Here is a 14,792-nt window from a genome sequence, read left to right on the forward strand (position 1 = left end):
TGATTCTCCTGTCTCAGTCTCCTGAGTAACCAGGATTACAGATGTCCATCACCACACCTGGCTAACTTTTGTATTTTTAGTAGGACAAGGTTTTGCCATGTTGGCCAGGCTAGTCTTGAACTCCTGACTTCAAGTGATCTGCCCACCTCGGCCTCCCAAAGTGCTGGGATTACAGGCATGAGCCACCGCACTTGGCTTCCTCCAAACATTTTAAACATTTTGAAATATCTTGTTGAAACATTCAAGGACATTCCACAAAGAATAAAAACAATGATTCCTAAATGCATTATAAAACTAAGTTTTTGAGGGTTTATATTTGCATTTGGAAAAGCGGCTAAGAGCAACGCTCGAATAAGACTGGGGCTTCAGACCCAGTCCCCACAGACATCGAGCAGTTGACCACCAAAGGACTGGACCAGGAAGTCAAGACGGGAGCACAAATCTGCCGGACACAGCAAAGAACCCAAGGACAGGCGCTTGAATGATGGTCCAATGTCGGACTCAGGAGCTCATAGGACTTGCACATTTTCACCGATTAAATAACCCGGAATGCAAGTTCTGGCTTTGTCCTCCAAGGGACAGCCCTCCATTTGAACTTGGATCTTAATTACCAGCACATATTTATGAAAGAGCCCTTGAAGAAAAATTGTACTGAGAAAGAGAAACATCAGCAGAAGTCCTTCCCCCATAGCCCTACCTGCTGATTTCTTTTCACAGCTTACAGGAGCACTTGTCCTGCTACTGCACCGCTGAAATTATAGCACCTTGAGAAGGCTAATTTAAAAGGTTACGAGACAAAACAAAAACAACTATAAAAGGCTAATATTGGCCCAGGTGTGCTTTTACGAAGTAAGGTCAACACAATTTCAGTTCTATCGTGGCAGGCCTTCACCTCCTCAGTTCTCAGCTCTGATTTGCATGTTTCAGGATTACATTACAATGCAATACTTCCCACTCACAAAGTCAGAGCTTTGTTGAAGTGATTAATATAGAAATGTGCCAAATTATTTAAAGATATCTGAATAGTGAGCAAAACATTATCATCAGATGATACAGAGGAGAAAAGTAGCTCAGTACAACCTGTAAAAAAGCTGTCACGGAAATACCTTTCTCTCTACTCATGTGGTATGAGGAGTTTGCCTATGTGAGACTATTCCAAATATCTGTGATAATCCCTGGAATCAAAAAATATTTCAAATCAGTTTAGCTTTACCGAACTTCTTCTCAATCATGGTACAGCAGGAAAGAAAGAGAAGGATATCAAAACACGTTCTACGCGCCTGAGGTTGACATTTTCTCAGAACAATGTGTGCACAATAAAATTGAGGCAATGTCAGGAAGTAAATGGCAGAGGGTTCACTGGAACCATGAATGGATTGCTGGACAGCGTGCTGAGGACCCAGCGGAAGTTGGAGACCGTGAATATACCAGTGTCATGGATGGGCAGTTTTCTCTGGCAGAGCTCCAGGGTTTTGGATAGAAAAGGTCAACACCTGAACAGGACTGAGTTGTGGTTTTGCTGAGTGGGTGCAGCAGAATGTCCAAAGGGGTGAGGGAGGTGAGAGTATGGGCAAGAGATTGGCTCAATGGAGCGCGTGGCTTCACCTAGCAAGCAGGAAGAGAAGGTGGAAGTGAGTTGTCTTGGGTCTGGGAGGGGCTAGGTGGGAGAAAAGAAAGCCTTAGAGGCCTTAGAGATCTTGTTGAAGTTGAAGGACAGATGCAGGAGGAATAAGTGAGTCAGGAGTTGGAGGATGCATGGTAATGGTATGGACAGGACACTGCAAACAGAAATTTCAGAAGTCAACAGTTCTAGGGATGACTTTGTCCAAGACGCAATCATGAGCAAGGCTGACTGAACTGGAGTGGGTGTGAGGTTAGATGCAGCTGAGGGGACACAGCCACAATGAGGCTGGAGAGTTGGATGGGTTTTTCACAGGATGTTACATTGAAACCAGGACTTAGGGGTGGAGAAGAAAACAAAATCAGATACGACAGATTTTGAGGAATGTGGGGATATGACAGAGTAGAGTTTATGGCAGGAAAAGCTCCTAAAGAGTACAATTTTGTACACAGATGCAAAAGAGCAATATTTGCAAGCTATATTGGGAATCTAGAAGAATTTTCCCTCCCCCGCCCCCTGCCACACACACACACATGTTGCTCACCGAGTTAATTTCATACCCCAGATCTGTGACCCCAGGGACTTTTTAAAACAAACAACCATTCTAGACAGGGAAGTAGAGAACTACAATGTTGGTCCTCTGATCCATTAGCAATATTGCAACCTTCATACTGGGAAAAATGAAGCAGACTTCCAAGAAAAGAAATAAAAGTCAAAAAGAAAAAACATGAAGACAACCCCCTGGGACATTTAAATTGTTCTTTTAATGGAAGTTGGGAAAAAATATAAAATTCTGCATTTCAGTGAAGAAAGTATAGCTCAGGGGTTAGAGCACTGGTCTTGTAAACCAGGGGTCGCGAGTTCAAATCTCGCTGGGGCCTTTCGAGTTTACTTTCTGGCCGGGCGCGGTGGCTCAAGCCTGTAATCCCAGCACTTTGGGAGGCCGAGACGGGCGGATCTCGAGGTCAGGAGATCGAGACCATCCTGGCGAACACGGTGAAACCCCGTCTCTACTAAAAAAATACAAAAAACTAGCCGGGCGAGGTGGCGGGCGCCTGTAGTCCCAGCTACACAGGAGGCTGAGGCAGGAGAATGGCGTAAACTCGGGAGGCGGAGCTTGCAGTGAGCTGAGATCCGGCCACTGCGCTCCAGCCCCGGCGACAGAGCGAGACTCCGTCTCAAAAAAAAAAAAAAAAAAAAAAAAAAAAAAAAAAAAAAAAAGAAAGTAGGTTGGTCTCCTCTTTGCTTCTCAGCTCCCTCTGGTGGAATACTGATTTTTATGGCATGCCCGGTGAAATCAAAAGACCCTAGAGGTCTGGCCAACCTTCCACATACCGAGATATAACATTAGGGTGTCAGGATTGGAAAGAGAGGGAGAAAGTAATCAGAGAAGGGAGAAACAAGGAAGAAGCAGCAAAAAATAGTGAAGAAATATGATTATAAAAGTCTCACTTCTATCACTTTTGGTATTTTTATTACATTAAATATAATCTATTACCTTATGTTGAAATACTGCTAAATTATTAACTTGTCTTTAAATTGATTTTCCTAGTATTGGGAATAAGGTTTCATTCAAAGGGGAAAAGTACCTAAGACATTTTGCTGTAGCTTTTAGAGAAATCACTAATATTTCCCTAAATTCTGCTTTATCGATCCCAAAAATTATTTTCATTTTTACCTGAGAAACAATTCACCTGAGGAAATGCACTTCTTCTCTAATAATGAGAAAGTCACTTTGACAGAGTTTGTACAAAGTTTTGCAAAGAGGCTTCAATTCCCCCTGCAGTGACAGACACCCACTGAAAACACTATGAGAAAAAAGCGAAGTGAAATGGTTTGGATTGGCCTGTTGGGCATAAACGTCAAGGTCTGACAAGGTCAGTGACTCCAGAATCTACAACACATGGCAGGAAAACATGACCACGGCAGTCTGGCTGACCCTTGGCTCCTGACCAAAGAGGAATGAGAGAAGCCCCTCCCCGAAGCCAAGTGAGTCACGGAAGTGGCGGGGCCTTGAGTGAGCCACTGCCCTTCCTGTAAGGAGGTTGTGTAAAAATTGCCCAAGCCATATGGCTCCTCTGCAGACAGAACTTTCAGACTTCCTCAACAGATATTTGCAATAAAATCAAGCTTCTCTCTACATCACACCAAATCTTCTCTAGGGTATAAACATCCCCTATAACTGCAGAGAACCAACAATTGAACAAAATAGTCCAGTAGTGGCCTGAGTAGGATCCAATGTAGTGACAGCATTACTTGCATATTACTTGAGGCCATGGAGGGCCAGGAAAGCACACAGTATATGGAAGCTTAAAAAATAATAACAAGGGGCCAGGCACAGTGGCTCATGACTGCAGGCCCAGCACTTTGGGAGGCCAAGGTGGGTGGATCACTTGTTTGAGACCAGCCTGGGCAGTCTCGAGAGATGGTGAAACCCCATCTCTACAAAAACATACAGAAAGTAGTCAGGCATCGTGGCATTCATCTTTAGTCCCACCTACTCAGGAGGCTGAGGTGAGAGGATCCCTTGAGCCCAGGAAGTGGAGGTTGCAGTTGAACCAAGATCACGCCACTGCACTCAGCCTGGGCGACAGAGTGAGTCCTTTTCTCAAAAATAATAATAATAATAAGGAATTTGAATAGTGTAGTGGTCTCAAGAGTTACTAGCTATGTGGCCTTAGGCAAGTTATATCCTTTATGGGCCTCAGTTTCCCAGTGAATACTGTGATGACACCTATCTTAAGCTGTCTGTCTGAATCAGAGATGTTTGTGAAGAAGTCTCATAGTTTGGAAAGCATTACGCACTTACAATCAGCACATGGATTTCACTGATTAGCAGGATAATCCCTGCCCAGTCTTGAAAGGGGAGAGGAAGTTGCATAGCAGATAGGAGCACAGGCCCTGAAACAGGTCTAGCTGTCAAACCTTGAGTAGGTTACTTAGGCTACGTGTACCTCAGTTTCCTCACTGGTATCATGGAGATGATCATCATGATAGTAACAACGCCCACCTTGTAGAGTTGTCAGGATTAAGTTTAAATCCATGAAAAGTGCCTACCAGCCCAGAAAAGAATTGGGCATCAGTTAATGTTGACTTATGCTATCACAATGCATGGAGCATCATTTTTGCCATACTTAGCCATTTTCTTACATTTTGTCTCTATATCATTTTCTTTCCCTGTTTATGCTCCAAAGCGGTCCCTTCATTTTGTGATTTTCTTTTTAATTTCTCAAAGTCAATTATCTTCTTACCTTCCCAGATGATGGTTGCCTAACGTTGTCTCAAAGAACCTTGAAGGGTAAGAACCATGCGAATGCCCCTCATCGCCACTTCAGTGCTTTGCACCAAGCAGACACTCAGCAAATGCCTCATTGGCTCGCATAGCTGTAAGCACACCCACTGTACTGTTCATGATGCAGACAAGTGAACACCCAAACAATGCCAGCCCAAGGATCAATCCTGCACCTGCCCCCAAATTTCCCAAATGTCACTGATCACTACACTTTCATTAATTTTTCATTTTTGTGGGTACCTAGTAGTTGTATATATTTATGGGGTACATGAGATGTTTTGATACAGGCATGCAATGTGTGATCATTACATCATGGAAAATGGGGTATCCATCCCCTCAAGCATGGTCACTATACTTTGCCTAAATACCCTCCATCCATCAAGTATGATGATTGTCTTGATTTCCCTTTTTTCTTTTTGAGCTGGACTCTCACTCTGTCTCCCAGGCTGGAGTGTGGTGGCGCATCTCGGCTCACTGCAACCTCTGCCTCCTGGGTTCAGGCAGTTCTCCTACCTCAGCCTCCCACATAGCTGGGATTATAGGTACCCACCACCATGCCTAGCTAATTTTCGTATTTTTAGTAGAGGCCAGGTTTTGCCATGTTGGCCAAGCTGGTCTCCAACTCCTGACCTCAGGTGATCTGCCCGCCTCAGTCTCCAAAAGTGCTGGGATTTTTGAAGAGAGTTTATTTTTCAGTATTGTGATAGGTATAGATGCTCCCAAACTCGGGAGTCACCTGAGAGTTACAGCTGCAGGTTTCTAAGACTCTTTCATCCTGACAATTAAGAGAAGATGAATGGACCATTCCTTAGATCATCAGGAATGACTACACAGATGTTTATGCTGAACTTATGGCTCTAATTTTTAAACTGTAATGGGCATTTCAATCACAATACTGCACAACCCATCAGCTGTAAATATTGCTTTATGAAGTAAAGATGAGTAATCAGTAACTGTTGGCATCTGTAGGATGTTTGTTGACACAAATAGAGCTAAATCCAGACTCTTAGGATGGCACTAGTCCATGGAATCCGAGTTGAAGAAGCCATGGCATTAGTGCCTTTAGTAGGGAAAAAAAAAAAAACAAAAACTTTTTTTTAAGAGACAGGGTCTCACTCCTTCACCCAGACTGGAGTACAGTGGCATGATCAAACTCCCGGGCCCAAGCAATCATCCTGCCTCAGCTTCCTGAGTAGCCGGGACTATAGGCACAAGCCACCACGCCCAGTTAATTTTTTTTTATTTGTATTTTTTTTTTTTTTTAAGAAATTGGGTCTTGCTATGTTGCTCAGGCTAGTCTCAAACTCCTAGCCTCAAGGGATCCTCCTGCTTCAGTCTTTCAAATTGCTGGGATTATAGACATGCATCTGGCCCAGGAAAATTTTTAAAGCATTTTGTATTGGATATCCAATAAGCCAGAAGCTCAGGATATTTGCTACTAACGTAGCAAGTCATAGTTAATAGGTGAACAGGATCAAAGTTGTGCTGAACAACACTGCAGATCCCTCTCAATCTGTCCTTCTGGGACAACTGAAGTTCTTTCAAGCCCTAGAAATAGGCCATGCATTTTGCTCAAACTGAGTTGCACATTCTTTTAGCTACTGCAAATATGTTCACCAATCTGTCAATAGTACCTGAAATGTAGGATGACTGTAATTTATCCTTCAAATCAGGTCACCTCTAGAGCAAAAGGGGTGCTATTAATCATTACAAGGAGATGAATCAGGAATATGGTCACCCTGTATAAAAGCTGGTGGAGAATTAACCTAATCTGGCCTCATGGAACAGTTTTACTTTGAGCTTCTTTCATTCATCCACTCAGTAAAACATTTTCTGACCTTGTGCCAAGTCCTGTGCAAGGCACTGAGAAGAACCGTGATGAAGGAGCTGTCAGTCCTCACTCTGCAGGGCTCCTTTTACAATGCAGAGGAAGCCATCGGGAGCGTTCCTGAGTCCAGGTGTCAAGTGCAAGCAGAGCAGACACAAACCACTACATGTACACAGTCCTGAGAGCCACAGTTGGGAACGGAGGTCTAGTCCTCCCAAGGGAAATCAACCAGAAACTAGTTGTCTGGGGGAATCTATTCCTTCAGCCACTTTGCAGGGAGACCAAGGGGTGAACCAGTTCCCCGACAATGTGGATTCTAATCTTTTTTCTGTTGCTGCCTGGATCGAACTTTCGGCAGCTCCCTCTCTGTATTTCTCTCCTTTCCATGCCTTCTATGAAAGCTGCACCAAGTAAATAAAACCAGAGGGTATGCACCCGATAATCCCGTCCCAAGTGTGATTATTTTCAACTTCTAATTTTAAGGCGTTATTACAAGAAGTGGTAATGCCTAAACAAGTCCCAACAAGCACAGACTAGCATATTGCTTGGATTGCCAAGAAAAAAATATGTAATAAATAATAAAATCGCCAAAAAATGATTTGGAAAAGCATTGTAAACACAGATGGCTTGCAATGCAAAAATACATAATGTTATATCGGTTTAATGCAGAATCCCAAACATCAAAACTGGTAAGTCAAACAACCATAAATTTGCATTTGTATTCCGCTGATGCTGACCAAGTACATTATGCTTGTCTATGCAGTTGTGCGGTTGACAGAACTTATGGAGAGAAAGGCTTGAGCCAGCCATCTCTGAGTTACTAATAGGATGAACTAAACATCTGACAGATGCTCGTTATACAACATTACACTTAGGCTCTCCACAGGAATAAAAATCAACAATATAAAAGCAAAAGCAACCAACTCTACAAGTATATTTGACCATGTGTTATTGGCACAACCTTCTGACATTCGTTTACTGAACGCACACTCAGTGCCAGGCCTAGGCCAGGTCCTTAGGGTCCACAGTGAACCAGACAAGCTCCCTGCCTCATGGAACTTACATGCAGGAGGCCAGAGACAATAGAAAAGCAAATAATAAATATTTAATATCAAGCAATGCTAGTAGTAAAAAGAAAAATAAAACAGAGTGGCCGGGCACGGAGGCTCATGCCTGTAATCCCAGCACTTTGGAGACCAAGGCAGGTCGATCACAAGGTCAATAGATCGAGACCGTCCTGGCCAACATGGTGAAACCCCGTCTTTACTAAAAATACAAAACTTAGCAGGGCGTGGTGGCAGGTGCCTGTAGTCCCAGCTACTAGGGAGGCTGAGGCAGGAGAATCACTTGAACTCAGGAGGAGGGGGTTGCAGTGAGCCGAGATTGTACCACTGCACTCCCAGCCTGGCAACAGAGCAAGACTCCATCTCAAAATAAATAAATACATACATACATACATACATACATAACAGGGTAAGAAGAGGTCAGAGAGTACATACATACATACAAATATATACATACATACATACATACATACATACAGGGTAAGAAGAGGTCAGAGGGTTCCAGGATGGCCTGTCTAAGGAGGTGACATGGGAGGAGCGAGCTGAATATAAGCAGGGAGCAGCAATCTAGGAAACGAACAAGTCAGGCCGGAGGGAACGGCCAGGGCAAGCTATTTCACTGGATGAAAACTAATCGGTTGACATCATTTTCAGAACTCAACTTCCCCACTTGAATTCATTACACTAATATTAGTACATACATTTTGAGAATATTCACATCAATGCAGGTGCGAATATAAACCTGGAAACGCTTGTAGAATGCAATCTGGAAATAGATATCAAAAACAATTACAAATACCATAATTGTTCAATTCAGTAATTCTTTTCCTGAAAATATATGGTAAAGATGTATTCAGAAGTGTGCACAAAGGTATTTATATAAAGATAGTTTTGGATATCCACATCAAAGATATCTATAACTTATATTAGCAATAAATTGGAAACAATTTCAAAGTCTGACAGCAGAAGAAATGTTCAATGAATTATAATACATTTAGATGATGAACTATCAATGATTAAAAAGCAATTTTTGTATGATATGTGATGACATGCAGAGATCCTCATAAGAATTTTAAGGGAAAAGGCAGAGTATAAAATTGTATATGTAAATATACTTGAAATCTATGACATATTTGCATATATATGTGAATAATATTATGAGGGAAATGGTTAAAGATAATCATCTGTGATTCGGGAGATTACAAGTGACTTACTTTCTTTTTATTTCTCTAAAGGTTCTAACTGTTCCACAAAGGACACGATGCATATTTTTCAGGAGAAAACAATTAAAGAAATAGGAATATACACTTTTATCATTAGCCTTTTTATGTTAAAAAAAAAAAAAATAAAGGAGCCAGCCACAGTTAAAAATGTATTAAGTGCTCTGTAAAATGTAGGGTTGTCGTTTTAATGTACTGGGGAGGTACTGAGCTCTTCTTCATTCTTATGTTTGTATTTTTTTCTTCCTGTTTATTGGTGCTGTTGCTTTCCTATTAACCCAGATACAGGACTGTACCAGGATCATGTTTGCATCCCAGGAGTCTAGCACACTGTGTGGTACCTAGTAGATGCTCAGTAAAAGCAACTGCATTATGTAAGTTATGAGTTCAAAGTAATTAGCTCCATTATCCATTGCACAAATTAATTGTCTCATATTTAACTCAAAGCATATACTATTCCTGGAGTAACACTTAAGTTGTTCTGCATTCTGACTATTTAGAGCTTTCTCTTTGCAGAGCGTTTGGGTGCTTGAAATAACTGTACGCTTTTTGTACCACTTGGAAGTGCCGAACTGAAGCTGTCTAAAGTCGCTGTAGCTATTGCATTTCTCCTTTTCCTTTGCAGTACTTCACCTCAGAGATGTCAAATGACTTCGATATTTTAGAATATCTAGTTTTCCAAAGAATGCTTTTTCAAAATAATCTTTAGTTTTGCACTGGAACTTCTAAGCATATGCATAATAGTCATTATGATAACAAAACCAAGTTATTACAGATATTATGTGGTAAACTTCTCTACATATGTGCTCTGATTATCTATGACCTGACACATTGTTTCTCTCTGATTCAAATGCAAAAAGCTAATAGACATTTCTCTGAATAGTACACTTTGCCCCAGAATAACGCATCACCTCTATATTCACTGTACCAAACATTTTTTTTTTTTTTTTTTGCAAACTCTTCCTCTATTGAAAATGTGCTTGCAATTACAGTAGGTTTTTTCCTACCAAGTGATAATGTGCCTTAGCTAACCTGTCTAGTGAGGCCAAAATCCATAAATGAAGCATATGCTATCCTGAAGTCACTACATTTAACAGGTCACTGACCCTTGTAATTATTTCCAGTAACAGAAACCAGAAGAGAGGAGGAGGCGAGAAAAGGCTGGACAACAGCAGCGGCTTCAAAGGGCCTTGGCGAGTACTCTCGGCTCTTCTAATTCACCATCATTTCAGGATTTATTTCTATTGCAATCAGAAAACTGCATTTTCCTTTATATTCCTTTTCTGTTTTTTCCCCTTTTCTTTAAGGTAAGTAAGCTAATATCAAAGATTGACTGCAAAGATGCTTTGGAAATTTTAACTATACATGTATACGCTCATCAGTACTACATATTAAAATATGTTATCCTCCATAGAAAGGAAACCATTAGCTATGCAACCCTGTTACTTTGAAATGAATTATATCCAGTGATATGCAGATAAATGTTTAACAACCAACTCTAGGAGAAAAAAATCCTGATATATAGGATTTCCAATTTCTATATTATAAATAGTCCCACCAGTTCTCAGCTACCAATACGATGTCATTGAACGCCAAGATGCACACAACTCTTGCAAGCCAGTATGAGTTGGCTCTATCACACCTGATGCTAGCTAATAACATCAAAATTATATGAGGACTATAGCAATTGAGATACAAGGAGGGTTTTGTATTCATAACCTACAACATGATGATGAAAATTTCCAACACCTGGGGTCATTAGACTTTGTATAGAGTGGATGAGAATTATTCTTAACTCCTCTCCTGCTGTCTCTTCTCACATCTTCTCTTAAGAAATGGCATCACCGGGCGCGGTGGCTCATGCCTGTAATCCCAGCACTTTGGGAGGCCGAGGTGGGCAGATCACAAGGTCAGGAGATCGAGACCATCCTGGCTAACACAGTGAAACCCTATCTGTACTAAAAATACAAAAAATTAGCCAGGCATGGCGGTGGGCACCTGCAGTCCCAGCTACTTGGGAGGCTGAGGCAGGAGAATGATGTGAACCCGGGAGGCAGAGCTTGCAGTGAGCCGAGACCACGCCACTGCACTCCAGCCTGGGTGACAGAGCAAGACTCCAAGAAAGAAAGACAGACAGACAGACAGACAGCAGAAAGAAAGAAAGAAAGAAAGAAAGAAAGAAAGAAAGAAAGAAAGAAAGAAAGAAAGAAAGAAAGAAAGAAAGAAAGAAAGAGGAAGGAAGAAAGAAAGAGAAAGAAAGAAAGAAAGGAAAGCAAGCAAGCAAATCAAAATCATTAGCTGAACTCCCAGGTGTAACTTACACCCCAAGAAATAAACTCAAGAAATCTACCGTCCCGTACATCCTAAGGAAATTTCATCAGCTGAAGATTCAACCCTTCTAGGCTCTACTCCCAGCGGGGAAAAAAAAATGTGCATATTCCCTCACTAAACTGTTCTCCTTTACTCAAACCACAGTGTGAAGGAAGTATCAGAGCCCAGGTTTTGAAGGTACCTTAGAGGAGAGAAAACAGAGTATCCTGTACTGTACCCTACACTTTAAGGAGACATCCATCACCAGGGACAGGGAAAAGGTTTTGCAAATGAAAACACGTTTCCCTGATTTGGCAATCTTGCCTAGGGCTAGTCCTGAAAAGCAGGTTTCACCCCACAAATTCGGTAGGATCAGACCCTCTTAAGAGAACACCAGACTTCCAATACCAAATTTTCACTGGCACAGTGGGCATTTGGGTGCCAAATCTCAGCCCCTCACACCTGCTGCCACCCCTCCGTGAACAACCACCACTCCAAGGACCCCTACACACGGTTTTCTTTCAGGCTTCCTTTTCGTAGTATTTTCATTACCTGGTACCACTCACCTACCAGAATGGGCTCTACCTACCTGCCCAAAGTCACCCAGTCACTGAGCATTGTCATTTCCAAGCTGGTGCTTGCCTCACCTGGTGGTGTCTGGTCTCCGAATCCCTTCCTCTCCAGGGGCCATTTTATGGCTGGTTCTGAAGGGCCCTGGGACGCACTGGGTGGGCAGCTGTGAAGTGCTTTCTATAGAGTGGATGGGGCCTGGGATCAACCCATCGTGTAGGGGACATATTGGTTTTGCTTGCCTCTCCTCCATTTGCCCTTCATCTGGGATGAGCACCAACATTTCTCTTTGGGAGGCTTAGTGGAACTATCAATCAAGGCATGCCTAAAGGTGGCCCATGACACAGCCGGGCCATTCAGCCTCGCTCTAATTCGAGTTGAGTCAAGTGATGAAAGGACAAAGGCTGAAGTGTCCCAAGGGCATCCCAGGAAAGGACTGTTCACTGGTTATTGCTTCCCAGAGCCTCCCTAGTCCCTTCTTTGAGCAGCTGGTTGCTCAGTTTCATCTTCATTTCGGCAACCTGCCCTGCTGCTTCCAATTAATTCCTTTCTTGCTTCGATTAATGAGAGTCCCTTTCTTTTGCTAACAACTGATGAACTCTAATTGACATAAATACACTTATAGATGACTGGTGGACAGATATGGTAGACAGGAGGAAAGTCTTCTGAGTCGTCAATGTTTTCCTATGGTTCTCAGAGGACACCTGCGTGTGCTCTCCCAAGCTCTGGCCATGGGCAAGCCCTGGAATCACTCTCTTTTTTGCCTTCTGTAGGTTCTCAAGACATCACCCGGGTCTCAGAGAAAGCAGAATTGCAGGACAGATGCTCTTTGGGAGCTGAGGGTGCCAAGGGTCCCAGCCAGGTCTCTATCCATTCTCGAGCTGAGTCCCTCCCTGGGCTGCTCTCTAGGGGCTGGTTTAGATAGTCTGGAGCCAGTGAGGATAAAAGACAGCACATTGGAACAGAATACAGATGGAGGATTCTTTTATTCCCAAACAATTAATTAGCTCAATATTAGCCAAGGGGACCTTAAGGACCTTTGGTAGGTGACATCTCAGAATAAGTCCCTGGATTTCAAAACGGAACATGAGGAAGCAACTAGCAATCAAACAGAGTCTAGACAAAGGAGCAATATGCAAGTTAGCATGATCTGTCAGAACAACCCAAGGGCCAACAACCACGACTCTTTTAAGATTCAGTAGCATAGCCTTAAAGCAACCATGGGGGCAATTAAACAAGGCACCCCAGTGGTAGAGAGAAAGTCAGTGGGGAACATAGTGGATTTGTCTCAATTAGAAAAGGAAAAATGACAGGCATTTGACATCCTAGCTATCACTCACGATTACTACAGCATTTCAAAAAAGCAAACTGTACTCAAAGCAGATTTACTTAATGATAGAATCAAAGAGCTAGAAGAAGCATCAAAATGGAGTCCTGCCCCCTGCAGTCAAGAAGAGTTTGAAATGAAATCACTAAGAAAGGCAGCAGGAAGAGTGAGGTCTTGAATGAGAAGTTGAGTTCAGATTCACGTTCTGCTGGGGTTGGCCATGCAGGTCCTCAACTCTCCGAGTCCTCATTCTCGTTCTCCTCCTTCCTCTGTAAAGTGAGTAAGACCCCACCTGACAGATTTATTCGTGAAATAAATGAGATAACGTGTAAAACCAACACTTAAGTTCTCAGTAAGATATAGCAAGCACACTAGGCGCATCTCTCAGGGCCTCACAGAGAGGACATGAACCATGGACCACGTGCACATCGAAATACATAAGCAAATGATCCCAATCCTATTGATATGATGTTAAAGAGAGAGGTGGAAGAAAAAAAGAGCAGTAATTGTTATAAAATGCCATCAGGTGAGCTGAAAGATATACCATAAAGGGAGGCAACCTGATGGCTCTCCCCCAGTGTCCACCCTAGTGACAGAAGAAAGTGTCAGGCAGGAAGCAGCAATGTGGAAGACAGTCGATACTGAAGAGCTCAGCAGCAGGCAAAAAAATCAATTTTTTTCAGCCTCGTATCGGGTGTTTTAGGTGTGGAAATACAGTAATCAACATTAAGCTTTCAGCATGCCTAAAAATAGTTCTTCACCTGCTGCTGTTTTTTCCATTGGTTACAAAGGCTATTGTTTATTTCAGCAGATGGAAAAGAAGCTGTGAAAAGCTGCTCACATCGTGCAGAAGGGAGCGTGGAGAGGCAGCGGCATGGGTAGTACGGTAATGAGTGGGGTCGGGGATGATTAGCTCAATTGCTCACACAAAATCTTTCTTCTGCCCAGAATTTGCTGTTAGCAGTCTGAGCTATGGACTCTGGTGCCAGCATGCTAATTTGGACCTGCATCTCAGTGGGCACAGCAGTGAGTATTTCCATTAGGCTCAGTTTCCATTTGCTTCTGTACTGTTCCCCATTGCACTCTAAAAACCCAAGGTTTCTTTTCATGTGTCACACAGTATCTTAGAAGCTCCTGGGTTAGAGGTCCGGGGAGAAAATCACCAGCCATTTTTGGCTTTGGGAGGCAGCCGTCCCCGCTGCTGACAGCTGCTGCCCTGTCCTGCTGGAGATGGAAAGTCGAGGCTGACGCCTCTGCTGGGCAGAGCAGTAAGAAAGGCATTCTCTCTCCCAGCTCCCAGAGTCGGCCATGAAAGCAAATTCAGGTTTTTGTTTTGGTAGAGTTGAGAACCATTAGTCCCAGGCCCAGCAGAAGATCATTGCCTTTCTCCCTGAGCCACTTGCCATAAAAATTAAAAGCATACAAATTTTCCACTCTACAGTTGTTCTTCTCAGTGGATGGCCAGTATTTTGGGCTCTGTGAGTTCTTTTTATAAATACATATGCACCAAGCCTCAGCTAGCACTCCCTGCCCAACACCAATTTTTTTTTCTCCTTTCCT

General features: G+C 42.8%; 1 protein-coding gene and 1 non-coding gene across 3 annotated transcripts in view; one reads left to right on the plus strand and one right to left on the minus strand.

The window, feature by feature from the left end:
- Positions 1–14,792, minus strand: part of DNER (delta/notch like EGF repeat containing) — a 367,845-nt gene that overhangs the window by 286,515 nt on the left and 66,538 nt on the right. The gene's annotated exons all lie outside the window — the stretch shown is intronic.
- On the plus strand, positions 2,434–2,502 carry TRNAT-UGU (transfer RNA threonine (anticodon UGU)). The gene has a single exon. It is a non-coding gene; the product is annotated as a tRNA-Thr (tRNA).

Source organism: Macaca fascicularis, chromosome 12, assembly GCF_037993035.2.
Source record: "Macaca fascicularis isolate 582-1 chromosome 12, T2T-MFA8v1.1".
Taxonomy (NCBI): Eukaryota; Metazoa; Chordata; class Mammalia; order Primates; family Cercopithecidae; genus Macaca; species Macaca fascicularis.